This window comes from Lepisosteus oculatus, chromosome 12 (assembly GCF_040954835.1).
Source record: "Lepisosteus oculatus isolate fLepOcu1 chromosome 12, fLepOcu1.hap2, whole genome shotgun sequence".
NCBI lineage: Eukaryota > Metazoa > Chordata > Actinopteri > Semionotiformes > Lepisosteidae > Lepisosteus > Lepisosteus oculatus.
Window position 1 is genome coordinate 28,751,646 of NC_090707.1, and position 17,419 is coordinate 28,769,064.

A 17,419-nucleotide genomic window follows, 5' to 3' on the forward strand; every position below is an offset into this window, starting at 1 on the left:
GCGTAAAAGAAAATGCCTGATGAACTACGGATTGAACAGTTTCCAAGTGCTTGTACAATCGATGGGAATGTTCAAATAAATGTGCAAAATAAATAAACAAAAAAATCATTTATTTCTTTATCATATTGGCTAGCTAATGTCCTCTCTTTGCTAGTTAGTGGCTGTGTTTCTGCGTTGGGTAGCAACGGGTGACTGTTCTCAGGCGGAAAATGTAAACAGCTTAATTTTCGTGTTAATTTTTTTAAATTAAAATTCATTCTATACAGCAATCGCATATTTGGGTACCGTTTCATAAAACTTTCATGCTTAAAATGTTTAGGGAGAAATGGAAGACTGGTGTGTATTTTTTCTTTAAACTCCCAAGACCAGCCATACACAGTACAGTTTACATACATACAATAATGTTTATGTTCCTAAATTAATAATATCGTTTATGACCTTCAGATGCGTTATGCTCCTCTTCTTTTTATGCTCAGCTACTAAAATTTCCCTTTAGTGGTCGAATTCCATATAAATATTCAAAACTAAGTGGATTAAAATGTGCACAGTAAAGAGATTAAATGATGAAATCTTTTCACTACCAACCAATGCACCACGAGTGCCCCTGTTTGAATGGCTGCATCTGTATAAGATTATCAACACAAAAAAAGGAGGAAAAAGGGAGAAGAAGGGAAAGAAGAGAAAGGATTCAGAAATATTTGGAACTTAAAACTTGTGCCAGGCGACAGCTCCTACTTCATAATTATCCAAAACCTGATTGGAGCTAAGTGTTTGAACCTTGCTAGAAAGAGCTTTCCATTCAGTGTTTTTAGGGAACTTCCTGAGTAAAAGTGAACTTTCCTGCTAGTGGGTGCATTTGTAGAATAGGGGGGTAAGCTCCCATTTATTTTGTGGTATAAAGGTTTGCAGAGATATTTAACTGCAGGTTGTATTGCATTTATTAAGAAAGTCAGCTGTAGGGAAAACCGGTTCAGGGACGCCAAATATGTAATCATAGTGGCTCTCTGAAGGCACCAGTTGTTTAGAAAAGTCCACAGAATTCTCCACAGAATTCTCTGTGTTGCCAGTTTTTACGTGGAGGAACTTCAGCTCGTTGATTGGCAGAAAGTTCCATGGGCATCCATGGTGCTAACCTCGGGTGGATCCTCTGGTTACTCTCTGGCAACCTCCGCTCTAGACTCTTAGAACAAAGGAAAGTTCTGGCACTCGGACACACTGGCCATTCCGTGGTTGTCCGGGCTGAGTCTCAGGATGGTCTGGAGAATTCTGTGGAGAATTCTGTGGACTTTTCTAAAGGGAATTCAAAGGAGAATTCCAGGGCAGGACGGCCCAGGAGCAGAAGGCTCCCAAGGGCAGGACATTCTCGCAGCGCGCCTCCTGACCATCCTGAGACTCAGCCCGGACAACCACGGAACGGCCAGTGTGTCCGAGTGCCAGAACTTTCCTTTGTTCTAAGAGTCTAGAGTGGAGGTTGCCAGAGAGTAACCAGCAGCAGGCCTCGTGAACCGGTCGGAACTGTGGACAGCTGAATTACTATTCTGAACTAGCTCTTCATCAGGAACGAACCGGTCCTCTTCCTGACTTGCTGGGATCCACAGTCATCTTTTCTCCTGTGCAAACTTTGCTAGTTAAAGCCAACACTAACTAGCCGGTCAGTGAGCATCAGCAGCGCACCGTCGCAAGCCGCACAGCACAGCCTGGCACCGAGCCAGAGAGCGCGGATTGGACAGCAACAGCCTGCAACTGTTTCTTTGTGCCCTCAGCTTCAACTTCACTGCATTACAGCTTGAGAATTCAATTGTTATCCCAACCAGTTGATATCAATTTAATTCCTAAGAGTTATGTACTTGTTTTGAGTATCTAATGAAGAAGTTATAACCAAGTTCATTTACGAAATGGTCTAAATGAATGATATACTGAACGTATGTCCTCTTGATATATGTAACTCTTTTGTAACTGATTGAATATATATCTTTTGTATTCTGGTAACCCTCTCGATAAGATCTGTTAGGTTTATATGCATATTCTATGTATTAATAAATGTATCCTCGTGTATTAGTACCTGTGTGTGTGCGTTGTTTGAGTTATATCGCAAGGTTGGATTCTAAAGCCATCAAAAGAATCAATTTTGTGATTTACTGCTACAATTAATAATTGTCCCAGTAAATGCCCAAACCCTACAGAACTGGTGCCTTCAGAGAGCACACTACAATAGTTTAGTAGGGGAAATGCAAAATTATTGGCTGGTAACTTATGTTTGTGTTCAGGTTGTTTTATTAAATAGCGACATTCCCAGCTTTCATAAAATGTTATGCATTTTTTGCATGCATCAACCTTCCCTGTCACCCCAAATATAAAAACCTGCTAACAGGTGCTTCAACGGACCATTAGAATAATTGGTTTTATGTGTGTAATTTGACATATTTTTTCATACATATTTTTAAGTAATGCTGTTACTTAAATTTGCACTAAGACAAAATATAAATTATTTTAATGTGTATCTAAACCAGAAAAGAACACATTGCGTTCATAACAGACTATACAATTAATTTCTTTTTATATATCCAGCTTAGCTATCTCACTCTGTAAAACAGCCCCAAGTAGTCATGTTGCTACAGTAACTCTGCATGTTATTGTTAATATTAGTTGAATATTAAAAAAATGGTGATATATAAAATTAATAAAATGTCAATATAGTATATTTTATTTATTATATTTTATTCTTGGTGAAAAATCTATATTATCTCAGAGAGGCAATTTGCTAAATGTACAACTTGTGTATTAGATGGGATTGAAGATAGACCTTTCTGAGTGGTAGATGAGAATTTTACAGCTGAACCACTAATACAGCATACTTGGACAAGCTAAATTAAAACCTACAAGTGTTACCTTTTTCATTACACTGCAAAGATGTATAATGCAATATATTATATACAGTATATAATGATGAAAAAACGAAATGCAACACCTCCTACTCCACACTCTGGCCCTCCTGTCTGTGGCATCTATGAGGTGTGAGCAGAGGGCCTCTGACAGGTTGCCTTGCTCTAAGGCCAGCAGCATGGAGCTTCACTGTCCTTTCACTAATGCAGGGATTGTGTCAACTGGCTGTTTCAGCTGCAGTACAGGTGGCAGATCTGAAACGATCTCTCAAATAGACCAGTCTGATGTGTCTTTCCAGTTCTGGTGTGGTCGCTCGAGGGCACGCCATACCATAAGCATTTTTCTTTCCTTCCAGGTCTCCTGAAATGTCAGCAGGCCACCAGAATCTCAAAGCTGCTGTGGCAGCTGTCCCTATGGTAATTTTTCTTCCTCTTCTCTCTCTTCTTTCACTTTCCTGCTCCATTTTTCTTTCCATTTGTGGTTGAAGTTCCAACCTACTACCCCTATAGCTCTAGTTTATATATGGACTTCCTCCATAATCCCATTCACTGTCTCAGAAGCCCCCTGTTCGCTGACTCCAACTCTGTCCTGTAGGCACAAACGTCTTCCATTTTCACTGCTACAACAGAGTTCTCAAACTAGTTAGTACCTGTTAGTAGCTACCTGCTAACCAGTAGCCCTCTTCCATCTTTCTGCACTAAGCTATTCTTCTGGTCACCCAGCATCTTCCACTGCAACAACAGAGTTCAAGCAAGCTGAAGCCTACTATTATGCTTGAGTAACAGTAAGTCACTTGAATAACTGAAACAAACAAATTTATTTTAATGAAATGATCATTTTGTACAATAATGGGCAAGCTTTCCAAAATTAGGAATATTTACAAGTAAAATGCAATTACTTGTAAAGTTCCAGTACTTTGATTAGATATCAATGAATATGTTATAGAGAAGAGATATGTAGAGTGTATTGGGTGTACTACACTTGCCTGAGAATATGGGTATGATGATGGAGTTGAGCTTGAAATGATAAATGAAAAGGTCTTCACTTGACTGATTGATCTTGCTTCTTTTTAGTTGATAGGTGATTGTATCTTGAGAGCAAATGGAAAAGTCGGAGTGGCAGGGATGTAGGTGAGGATGAAAAGTACTGCTGCTGGTTGTGGTGAAGACAGAAATGTTGTAGGAAAGTGGAGAAAGCAAGAAGCAATAATGTTTCCAGAGTCATAAAAATGAGAGGGGAATAATATTCATTTAGTGTGAAAATGTGATTGTATGTGATTATATGTAAATCAGAGGGTTAAGATTTAATCTGTAATGGGAAGACATTTAGTGTGGGGTCTGCTCTGCTTTTTAAAATATTTTTATTAGGAGACACATCTTTGGATGGGATAGAGTAGTGCAGGGGTTACCCGTTTGTATTTTATGAAAGAACTGTGATCGGATAAAAGAACTTAACTGGAGGAGGTTATTGTGATCTGAAAGAAATCAAAGACAAAACCGTTGGAAGGATGAATGTGGGAAAAGGGATAATTAAAGGTAAATTATTCCAAAATTTTCCAGGAATACCAGTGTTGGTAGAACGTGTGGTGTGTGATACTCTGGAGAATAGCATCCCATTAATGATCTAAAAAGGGATTCAAGAGAAGGTTTATGGAAATGACATACATCTTGTTGTCACCAGGTGTGTTGAGCCATGATTACTGTAACTGTTACATGTACTGTATGTAATTATTTTAGTTTGATATGGTATTTTATTATTTTTTATTTTTTGTCCTGTGAACTTCCCCAAAATTAGTTCAGTTTTTATGTATATAGTTCAGGTGGGTAGCTGCATCAGCATGTGTAGTCTGGAAAGGAACAAGCAATAGGTTTATTCCATGCTGAAAAGAGAAGAGAGAAAACACAATGTTTCAGCTAACGTGAAGCCTTCTTCAGGTATGAGAAAGACAGGGCATACAGCAAAGATTAAATAGCAGGGAGAGGGGAGGAGGCAGGAGGGGCAGAGAGGCAACTTAGAAAGTGCAAAGCGGAGGGGGATGAAGAAAGGTGTAAGGTCAAAACCTGCATGACAATAGAGAAGATTGTCACACCTGAAGAAGGCTCCACTGCCGAAACGTTGTGTTCTCTTTCTGCTTTTTTTCAGCATGGAATGAACCTATTACTTGTTCCTTTGCAGTCTACGCATGCCAAAGTAGCTACCCACCTGAACTAATAGAGAAGATTGCCTGAAAACAAGTTGGACATTGACAGTGTAGGGAAAACCGGTTCAGGGACGCCAAATATGTAATCATAGTGGCTCTCTGAAGGCACCATTTCTGTTGGGTTTGGGCATTTACTGAGACAATTATTAATTGTAGCAGTGAATCACAAAGTTGATTCTTTTGATGGCTTTAGAATCCAACCATGCGACATAACTCAAACAACGCGCACACACAGGTACTAATACACGAGGATACATTTATTAATACATAGAATATGCATATAAACTAACAGATCTTATCGAGAGGGTTATCAGAATACAAAAGATATATATTCAGTCAGTTACAAAGTGTTACACATCAAGAGGACATACTTTCAGTATATCATTCATTAAGACCGTTTCGAAAAGTGAACTTGGTTACAACTTCTACATTAGATACTCAAACAAGTACATAACTCTTAGGAATTAAATTGATATCAACTGGTTGGGATAACAATTGAATTCTCGAGCTGTAATGCATTGAAGTTGAATACTCATCCAATCTTTGGGGATTCAGATCTCCTGCGGGCACAAAGAAACAGTTGCAGGCTTGTTGCTGTCCAATCCGCGCTCTCTGGCTCGGTGCCAGGCTGTGCTGTGCGGCTTGCGACGATGCACTGCTGATGCTCACTGTTGGCTTTAACTAGCACAGTTTGTGCACAGGAGAAAAGGTGACTGTGGGTCCCAGCAAGTCAGGAAGAGGACCGGTTCGTTCCTTATGAAGAGCTAGTTCTGAATAGTGATTCAGCTGTCCACAGTTCCGACCTGTTCACGAGGCCTGCTGCTGGTTACTCTCTGGCAACCTCCACTCTTAGAACAAAGGAAAGTTCTGGCACTCGGACACACTGGCCGTTCCGTGGTTGTCCGGGCTGAGTCTCAGGATGGTCAGGAGGCGCCCTGCGAGAATGTCCTGCCCTTGGGAGCCTTCTGCTCCTGGGCCGTCCTGCCCTGGAATTCTCCTTTGAATTCCCTTTAGAATCTTACTGAATCTTGTTGAATCTGAATCTGAATCTGAATCTGAATCTGAATCTGAATCTGAATCTCGCAGGCTCTCTGTGTTGCCTGTTTTTACCTGGAGGAACTTCAGCTAATTGACTGGCTGAAAGTTCCATGGGCATCAGAGTCCCACGTGGGTTACTCGGCCCTACCAGTCCCTGATTGGTTGATCAAGGTGAGATATGAGTCACTTAGTCCTGACACTTAGTAATGCAGTCCAGATGTCCAACTGGCACTCCCTAAACAGATAGGCGCCAATGGATGACCATTGATCATGATAGCCAGGCTTAGCTAAGTGCATCCCCCTTTGGGAGCTGTCCTTATCAAAAGAAAACATCTTGCATGAATGGTTTCTCTGTGGCTGCACCACAGAGATGAACAGAGAAATGGGGCCTCATTTGGGAAGCTCAGAAACACTTAATTCTGCCTTATTAATAAGCCTCACCGCTACATATCCCCCCCTTTTGATGGCCACGAGGTCCCGAGGCATTGTTGCCTTCAAAATCAAAACAGAGTTAAGTGATGTCCCTTGCCATTAGAACATTAACCTTAAATGTCCACATTACTCCTCGAGAATTCATACCGGAACCAGCATCGGATACAAACAGGATGAATAACATCTGGAGTATGTATAAACACGGTAGGAGACATTATCTCAGTCTAGGAATTACACATCAGGAAGTTCACTGTCAATATCTGATACCTCTGTAGTAGATATTTGGGGAGAAATCACTTCCTTTCTTTTGACATGCTACCTTTGACTCATTCATGCTACCCAGAGTACATCTTGATGTGAGAGTACAGCATTCAGAGTACACTGTCAGTCATGATCCAGCTACCCAGCAGTAGTGTTACAACAACAACAGTTCCTGTTCCCAGCCCCCCGATAAACCACAACACTTGTGTTGGGTATCTGCTAGGGTGATTTGGAGGTTTGTTCCATTAAAGCAAACTAACTACCTGTACCTCTTCAGGGCTTACTGTTTCTTGGATTTCTATCCAATTCAATAGTGTGGCACCTGATGGCATCCAAGACCTCAAGTTTGGTCTTATATTGTCTGGTTCCAGACCGTACAGTGTTAAGTTACCATGCTGTACTATGGCCTCCTCGGGAACTTACAGGAAAACTATTGGTTAGGTAGCTGCATTGTGGTAGCTGTATCATGCCTGTCACAAGTCACAGTGTCTGTTAAATGTGGTGTGCTGACCAGCCATTTACTTCCCACCTGCTCTTCGTGGGGTTCATTAACCTCCCTCTGCTCGTTAGTAGCTTTACACCCTTCATTGGTGAATCGTTTAGACACAGCCAATGGATAGCTTTGGTAGCCATACCCATCTCAAGATTTGGAACCAAATTCAATCTTGGATTGCCTTCTGGGTGAGCTATGAGCGATGGGGTTAATGTCACACACTCCTCTACTGAGAAGAGTGGAATCAAGTGGGTTGGAATTTGTGCCGTGGTTAGACTGGCTACCGTGGCACTAAACTCCCTTAACAGGTCTTGTGTCAACATTCTGGCCTGTTGCACACAAGCATAAACCCACTGTATAAAACCAACAATCATGTCCACTGGTTGGGAAATAAGGTTTAACCCTGTTGCATATGAAATTGCCTGTAGGGTTTCCCCTAAGCTTTCCAACTTTTGCTGCTGTTGATACAGTCTGTCACTACCCTCTGGCATCTCTGACACCTGCCTTCTTGGGGCAGTCAGGGTGAGAGTGCCAGTAGCACACAAACCTACCAGAAAAAGCAAACGTGCAACAGTGGCGGCAGCAATCAGTCCTCCCAAAAGTCTTTTCGGGTGGCTGATTCCAGTCATCTCCTTCTGAGTGACTGTTGCCTTTCTAAGCTGGCGCAGCGTGTACATGGTGTCTTTCTGAGTATGCCATGTGGCATCTTGGGCACCAACATCCTGGAAATCTGGGGAGATCTGACGCAGCTGCTGATGCTGCTCCTCCTTTTCCAGGGCATCTGCTTTTTCAATTTGTTCATGCCTATGCTCTAGGAACCCTGCAGGGGGCGGTGCAGCGGTGGAGCATGCCTGACCCTCGGTTGAGTGGTCATCTGGAGCACCTGAGTGATCTGGGATTGTTACCCCATTCTCACTGTTCAGTTCCACCCTGCACACTTCCTGACTGAGGAATCCCTCTATCGGCATGTTTACAATCATTCGCTGGGGGTAGGTGTAGGACACCTGCTCGCTCCCCCCTTCCCTCGCTAGGGGTTCAGGGAGCTGCCCCAGCGGTGGGATAGCTAGTTCACTATCTTTGAACTCACTATCACTCACCAGGCCCATGTCAGTGCAGGCGGGGATTCTGACACCCCTCTTTGCGATGTCCTGCACTGGCAGGCGGGTGGCTTGACCATCCAGCTCCAGTCTGGCTGAACCACTGTTGGTCAGACTCAGACTGACAGACTGAGCTGGTGGCTGTAAGAAAACCGGCTCGGCTTTCATTCCCTGTCCCTTCTGGGGGACTGGGTGTGTTGGCAACCCTGCCATTGAGGCAGGAACAATCAGGTCAGTCTCACTCACTACCTGGTAGTTGTGAGAAATAATGTTACCTGACTGCAGGTTCCCTGGGTCACAGCAGAGGGCATCGGCATCTGGGATCAGGTGTATCCACAGCGCAGTAGTCTCAGCGTCCAGCTGGACCTCCTGTCTAACCTGTGAATGTTGCACCAGGGGCACTTGGCGGTGTTCCTGTGACAGCTGCTCAAGCAGATCCTCACTAATAGAGGACCTGTCAGGCCTAAGGGTGAGGGCTACATCACCAACCTGCTCTCCTGCCATCTGGATCCCTTCCACCACTGCAGGGTGGTGGTCCTGACCCCTCTTGGGTGCCAGGGTGCACAGGGAAAACTCCTTTTCATCGCCAGGTGGGGAGATCTGCTCCTCTTTAGGGACGTAAAAGGTGTGTGCTTTACCTGGTGGATCAGGCGGCTGCTTGGAGCACTGCTCCTGTGGCATGGAGGCTGTTGGAACCTCAGCCGGGACACGACTTCCCTGTATATCTGGGGAACAAGGAAATATTTGTATTTCTTGTCCAGAGGGAACAGAAGGAATCTCCACATAGGCTTCTGTGTTCGGTGGGCACTGTGTGAGCACAGTCTGCCTCTTGGCCCCCCTTTCCTTCTGTACAGAAGGCTTAGGAGCCTTGACCTTTTTCCACACTTTGCCTTTCTGGTGATCCACCAAAGGTTCCACTCTGAGTCGCATGCCCTTTTCTTTTTCTACCCGTTTGAGCTTGCCGTGTGACATCAAACACCTTTCAACCTCAGTGTCAATCAGTGTCTCACTGTGTAAGACATCTCCCATGGCAGCCTTGAGGTAAAAGCTTCCTGCTTTTCCTCTGTGTTTTACTGCCTGCTCTGTGACTTCAGGGGTGGAGTCAGCACTCACTTGGGAGTGGCTGAATTCATCCAGGCAGGAACCCTTCCGCTCAATCAGATAGACTGAGGGAGGGAGAGGGGGCGGGTCTCCGCCTCCTCCAGTGGAGAGTATCAGCTCATTCACGCTTCCGGCAGCCTTGGGGAGCGGTTGTCCCTGTCCTAATAAAGCTTGTTCAAGCCTGGCCAGGCGGGCGGCTACTGAATCCTTTTGTTCAGCTTTTTCTAGCCCTTTCCCTCCCCCGGTGTTCTCATGGCACTTAGGACGCTGGGTGCGGTCCTGTGTGCCTGCTTTGGAACGGGGCTTAGCCAGCTCAGGAGCCTGTGCTCCTTCGAGCAGGAGGGAATTAACCCTGCTGGCTCTGACGGCGAACACAGTCGCTTTAACAGCTTTTTGCTCAGAGCGACTTTGGACATCATACTCCCAGGCTTTCTGCACGAATCTCTTAATATCAGTCATTTTCATGGTCTGTGCATCTGTATGCATTAAGATCATCTTTCTGACTGATGTGTGGAGATTCGCAATGAATAAACCCTTGAAATGTATGTTCTCTTCGCAACCCTCATCATTTCGCCCTCTTAAATAAGTTCGTCTAAGTCTCTCGTAATATTCGCGAGGGGACTCTGCTCTCTCGTGCTTAATGTTAATGCAATCGCAGCAGTCGGGTCAATAAACGCACTGTATTCTTCGACAAGTGCTTGACACAGCTGCTCAAAGTCATTGCAGACTTCTTTCATCTGCCTAGCCATCCACTCATGTACAGCTCTGCTGGTAGTTTTCCTGACCAGAAACACTTTCTCCTGTTCTGTGGCGTTTGGCAGGTACTGCAGATAATACCTGATGTCCTGAATATAACTCTCGATATTATTCTCTGACACTGCGGGGTCAAATCTCTCTATGTCCTTCGCTAGCTCTCTCAGAGAATGGAGATTTCTTCTCCTAGCTTCTCCGCTGACGGAGATATGGAAGAGATCGTGGTCAGACCTGTCGCTGCTAAAAAGAGTGCTTAATAGCGACTCGAATTCAGACCTTTTAGCAACCATCGTTAAACTTAAAGAGTATTACTTTTAAGTACGAAATCACAGTTTTGCCACAGAAAACCACAAGATCAAGTATGCAATCAACCCAGTAGATCACAAAAGATCACAAAACAATCAAACACTGCTTAAAGAGCAAGGGGAACTTTTTTCCTTTCGGCTTTCAGCACACTGTATTGTCGTGTATGAAACCTGCGGCGTTTTATATTGAATTATTCCGCTTGGTTGACTCATTTCAGTCTTGCCACGCCCACCCAGGGACACCAAATAATGTAGGGAAAACCGGTTCAGGCACGCCAAATATTTAATCATAGTGGCTCTCTGAAGGCACCAGTTCTGTAGGGTTTGGGCATTTACTGAGACAATTATTAATTGTAGCAGTAAATCACAAAGTTGATTCTTTTGATGGCTTTAGAATCCAACCATGCGACATAACTCAAACAACGCGCACACACAAGTACTAATATACGAGGATACATTTATTAATACATAGAATATGCATATAAACTAACAGATCTTATCGAGAGGGTTATCAGAATACAAAAGATATATATTCAGTCAGTTACAAAGTGTTACACATCAAGAGGACATACGTTCAGTATATCATTCATTTAGACCGTTTCGTAAATGAACTTGGTTATAACTTCTTCATTAAATACTCAAAACAAGTACATAACTCTTAGGAATTAAATTGATATCAACTGGTTGGGATAACAATTGAATTCTCAAGCTGTAATGCAGTGAAGTTGAATACTCATCCAATCTCTGGGGATTCAGATCTCCTGCGGGCACAAAGAAACAGTTGCAGGCTGTTGCTGTCCAATCCGCGCTCTCTGGCTCGGTGCCAGGCTGTGCTGTGCGGCTTGCGATGGTGCGCTGCTGATGCTCACTGACCGGCTAGTTAGTGTTGGCTTTAACTAGCAAAGTTTGCACAGGAGAAAAGATGACTGTGGATCCCAGCAAGTCAGGAAGAGGACCGGTTCGTTCCTGATGAAGAGCTAGTTCTGAATAGTAATTCAGCTGTCCACAGTTCTGACCGGTTCACGAGGCCTGCTGCTGGTTACTCTCTGGCAACCTCCACTCTAGACTCTTAGAACAAAGGAAAGTTCTGGCACTCGGACACACTGGCCGTTCCGTGGTTGTCCGGGCTGAGTCTCAGGATGGTCAGGAGGCTTGCTGCGAGAATGTCCTGCCCTTGGGAGCCTTCTGCTCCTGGGCCGTCCTGCCCTGGAATTCTCCTTTGAATTCCCTTTAGAATCTTACTGAATCTTGTTGAATCTGAATCTGAATCTGAATCTGAATCTGAATCTGAATCTGAATCTGAATCTCGCAGGCTCTCTGTGTTGCCTGTTTTTACCTGGAGGAACTTCAGCTCATTGATTGGCTGAAAGTTCCATGGGCATCAGAGTCCCACGTGGGTTACTCGGCCCTACCAGTCCCTGATTGGTTGATCAAGGTGAGATATGAGTCACTTAGTCCTGACACTTAGTAATGCAGTCCAGATGTCCAACTGGCACTCCCTAGACAGATAGGCGCCAATGGATGACCATTGATCATGATAGCCAGGCTTAGCTAAGTGCATCCCCCTTTGGGAGCTGTCCTTATCAAAAGAAAACATCTTGCATGAATGGTTTCTCTGTGGCTGCACCACAGAGATGAACAGAGAAATGGGGCCTCATTTGGGAAGCTCAGAAACACTTAATTCTGCCTTATTAATAAGCCTCACCGCTACAACAGAAGGGGGATGGTGTAAACATACTTTCAGGATGAGTTTCGTTTTTGTTGTTTTTTCTGCCATGGGACTTGAGAAACCCTTTTTTGAGAACAGAGACAGAGAGATCAGTGTGATCATGGCCGTCTGAGGTGAAATGAGAACCTATGGGCTTACTTAGAGAAATCTTTAATCTTCAGAGCCCTAACATGTTCTGTGAAGCGTTGGGGAAGTCTCCTTCCGGTTTCCCCAACGTAGATAACTGGGCATTTTTTGCAGGAGATACAGTGAATGAGGTTGCTGGAAGTACAGGATGTCATCTGGGTGGCCCAGAATAGACCTGAGGGGCCCTGAATGAGTGTGTTGTTAGATATGTATTTGCAACTGATGCAGTGAGTTCTGTTGCAGGGGAGGGTGCCTGGTAGGGATGATTGCTGAGTGTGGTCAAGGGAGTTGTGAACCAAATGTTTACATAGATTGGGTGTTGGCGGTATGAGATGATAGGGCGGTTAGAAAAAAGGGTACTGATGGATGGATTGCATGTAATATGTAATATGGAGTAGTTGTTAATAATGTTCCCTGGGATAGAAAGTGTGTAAGAGTGGTAGGGAAGCACCAAACGAATGCAGTTGTGACACCGGGAGTTCCTGGTTGAGTTGATGATCCGAGGGCTGTTTTTGGCATAGGTGGGGTATCCTCAGTTGGTGAGAAAAGAATACATTTTGAGTGCTTTGTTCTTGAAATCCATGTCGTCACTGCAGAGTCGGTGTAGCCTGAGGAACTGTGAAAAAGGGAGAGCATTTTTGGTGTGAGTGGGATGAAAAGAGTTGTATAGGAGATAGCTGTGTGAATCTGTGGGTTTGTAATAGAGGATGAGAGTCGTGGATGGTTACAGATAAATTTATGTCTAGAAACGGAAGAGTGGTGGAAGATACGTTAACTGTATATTTGAGGGACGGGTGACAGTTAGTGAATTGATGCAGGAAGTGCTCTAGCTGGTCATTAGGTGTATTAAATGAGAAGGCATTGAGTGCAAGAACCAAGTCCACAAGACGCACTAGAGTGTGGGTGCGTGGATCCAGCACTATGCATTTGGCTTGTGGTGCATTAGATGTTAGTGAAATGCTTAATTTAATTTCTCTATTGTTCATGTTTAAATCCACTTAATATGGAATAATAATATGGAATTTTACAACTAAAGGGAACTTTTGGTAGCTGAGCATAAAAATAACAGGAGCATAATGTCCCTGAACATCATGTCCTCATGAACAATATTAATTTAGGAATATAAATATATTATGCATACTGTTGGCTGGTAGTGGTAGCTAAAATTAAAAAAAGAATACACAACAGTATTCCACTTTCTTCAAAAACATAAAAAAATCAAAAACTTCTTCAAAAAGATCGATCTTGTCGATCTTGGAGTTAAAGAAATCTAAAAATATGTTGCAAAGTTGCAATGAGGCAGGTAATGTGGTGGGGCAGTTTGGCTTTAGAAGTCTGTTGATTGTGGAGAAAAGGTGTCTAGGGTTGCTATGTTTATTTTCAGTGATGTGAGAGAAGTAGGTGGATCTAGCAGACTCTGTTACATCCTTATATAAGTAATCTTTTCAAGCCTGTTAACATATGTTAAGTAGGATAGTGTAGTGCCCTTGAAAAGGCAAATGATTAAATAATCAGTCACTCAACTCATTGTTTCCTCATCAGTGACTTTTAGTGCGAATCTATACAGAATTAACAGTTTACAGTAATAAATTATACACAAAGAAAATAAGTTGAAAGTTACAAAAATGTTCTTAATGTTTTCAATTACATATTAAAAAAATATTCTGCATTATGCCTTATTTATTCTTCTCAGCAGCCATATCACTTTGCAACCCACTGAAGCTAAGCAAGAGTGAACCTGGTCAGTACCTGGATGTGAGACCTCCTGGGAAAAACTAAGGTTGCTGTTGGAAGAGGTGTTAGTGGGGCCAGCAGGGGGCGCTCATCCTGCAGTCCATGTGGGTCCTAATTCCCCAAGTATAGAGACGGGGACACTATACTGTAAACAGGCACCGTCCTTCGGATGAGACGCTGATGTGCGGTGAGTGTTCTGGCGCACTATGGCTGCCATCTCATCATCTAGGTGGATGCTGCACATTGGTGGTGTCGGTGGGGAGTCCCCATTACCTGTAAAGCGCTTTGAGTGGAGTGTCCAGAAAAGCACTATATAAGCGTAAGCAATTATAATAATAATTATTATTATTCTCCTTAGTATATTACACATTTCAGTAAACAAAAAATAAACACTAAAATAGTCAAATTGGTGATATCGTGAGACCATGTCAGTATTTCTTTAAAAACATAATGTTTGCTGGCAATACAAATGCATTAGTACTTTGCTTATTAATATAAAAAAGCACTCATAAATATAGAAAACCTTTAGATAAAACTAAGGCTATTACTGAACATGAACTAACTCTCTAATCACAAAAACATTCATATTTAATGTACCAAACACATGGCCTTTATGCTAACCTCGAGAATTTGCGCTACTAACTTTGTTTTAATAACTCAATATAACTTAACAAATACACTCAAATAAGACCAGAAAATAATTTTGTCATAATAACAAATAATGGATAACTATTTTCCACAAATAACAATTGTGTTTTAAACATGTTTTACCTGAAGAGGGAAATTATTAAATTATCAGTCTCTCAACTCATTGTTTCCTCAGCAGTGTCTTTTAGTGCAAATGAGGAAAGGCAATGGGAGCTCCCTCTCACTGTGTTTCACAGACATAAGTAATAAATTACCTATTGAACTGAATGTACACTCTATGGGTAGATAAACAAATAGAACAAAATAACACCCCAGTGAAAATGATATGAAATAACAGCATCCGTTACAACCCGCTACAATAGAACAGAATACGTGAACCTGGGTTGATCAACTGATCGTCAGTTGCGAAAACTCACAGACCATGAGGGGGAAGTGTTAAAACAAGTAATTCCAGATTGAAAAGAATAGCTAAGTGATAGCCTAGTTCAAGGGAAGAGAAATAAAAAGTCATTTGAATTGATTAAATCAAGGGTGTGTACTTTGTTATGTGTTGGGCTATGAACAAACTGGGTTAGATCAAAGCATCCCAATGGAGCTAAAAAATCTTTAACTAAACTGGAAGACTGTGAATCAATATGTATATTTAATTCCGCAAGCATAAGGATCCTCTTAAATCTGAAGCATAAAAATGAAAGTAAATCAGCAAACTCACCTAAAAAGGCTTCATTAGGTTTGGGTGGTCTATAAACTGTGTCAATGGCAGTGGAGTGGGGAACAGAGACATTTAAAGCAAGGCTTTCAAAAGAGGGATGAGGTACAGTAACAGGACTTGAACAGTAAAGAAGATTATAAATAACAATTATGCCCCCACTTCTGCCTAAAAGACGAGGGAGGTCAAACAACCACTACCCTGGAGGGACTAGTTGGTTGAACGGCAGGTCTGTCTTTGCCAGGTTTCGGTTAGGGACAGAAAGTCAAGTTGTTTTTCTGTAATAAAGCTATGTATTGTTCATGGAACAGGTAGTACTGTTCTGGCCAGTCTCTGAGAACCAGGGGGACGCGGGAGTGGGTTCCAGGCATGGCAGAGATAGTAAACTTTTTAGGTTGGCACTGATGCAGGATGGTCCTTCAGCCTTGTGCTAAAAGGCATGGATAGAGATTAAGCAGGTGGATGCATATAATATGGGGAATATATAACATGGGGAATATAATTTGGAATCGTGTATCTAAAGAAATGAATAACGATATTAATTTAAGGATCAAAATATAATATATTTAAATAGCTGAAAGTATTACCATATTCCACTTTCTTTCATTCACTTGGGATTACTTTGGAAACATTTTAGCCTGTCTGTTTCTGCAGTGTTTCTGCGTCGTGTTTTGGTACGATGCATTTGGTGCGTGCCTATCAACCTGGAGATCTGTGTTTGATTGGTTGTTAGTGAAATGATTGCTTCATCTCCTTACCGCGGATGTTTAAATCTGTTTAATATTGAATGTTAATAGGGAAATTTTAGTAGCTGAGCATAAAAAGAAGAGGAGCATAACGTGTCTGAAGGTCATAAACGATATTAATTTAGGAATATATATATTATGTAAACTGTATAGGGCTGGTATTGGTAAATTAAATAAAAATACACTACAGTATTCTACTTTCTTCATAAACATTTTAAGCATCAAAGTCTTTCATTCGATTGCATACTGTGGTTATTTTGGAAAAGTTTTTACATGTTCCTTCTGACTATAAAGCAAAGGCAGGAAGATGTTCTATGCTCTTACCACAGTACGCATTAATACATTAAGCATCAGTCGAAGCATTCTGAAGTTTGTCAAAATCGTAAAAAATGTTACCAAATAGTATTGGTGAAACTGTTATCTGTCCTGGATAAAGCAGTTAGAAAATAGGTCAATTTTTATTTGTAAAAAATGTTCCAATTTTAATGCGATACAGAAGATATTGTAACGCCCTCGCCTGGTGGTGAGGAGGAAGCGCCCCTAGGCGCTCGTAGTACCACTGGGCATGCTGGGAGTGGTAGCCAGGGAGAGTCTGAGGGTCAGCACGATGACCAGCGGCTGACCCTACCTGTGTAAATAATGTCCTAGTAGTTCTAGTGCCCTGTGTAGTCTTATAAGAGCATAGCGTGTTGTTCAGTAATTACCACCCTAAAGATGTGTACGTGTTCCTTCAGTCTCGTCATGTGCGTGTATATCCTGTGTTTGGTTTTGTGTGGTTGTTAATGAATAAAGCTAGTGCTTGGTTTGTTCATCTTGTCTCCGCTGGTCCTTTGTTCTGAAAAGAACCTGTAAACGCTACAATATTATTAATAATAAATGACCTTGGATGGTCTGTAAACTGTAGAATTATAGAGGAGACATGTTGTCTCTTTTCTTTCCAGCTTGGAATTAACTTTTACCTACTTGTATATACTATTGCAGCCCCTTTATGTAACATAGCTCCGTACTTCTCACAGAGACCAGGACTGTTAACACCCCACTGTGTAATGTTATGTAGAATAGACAGTTCTGCCAGTTCTGGGGGATGGAAAGGAATTTTCAGTAGTATATAATAATAGAGAAATCATAACAATAACCCCTAGTTGTTTCATGCTAATGCAATCC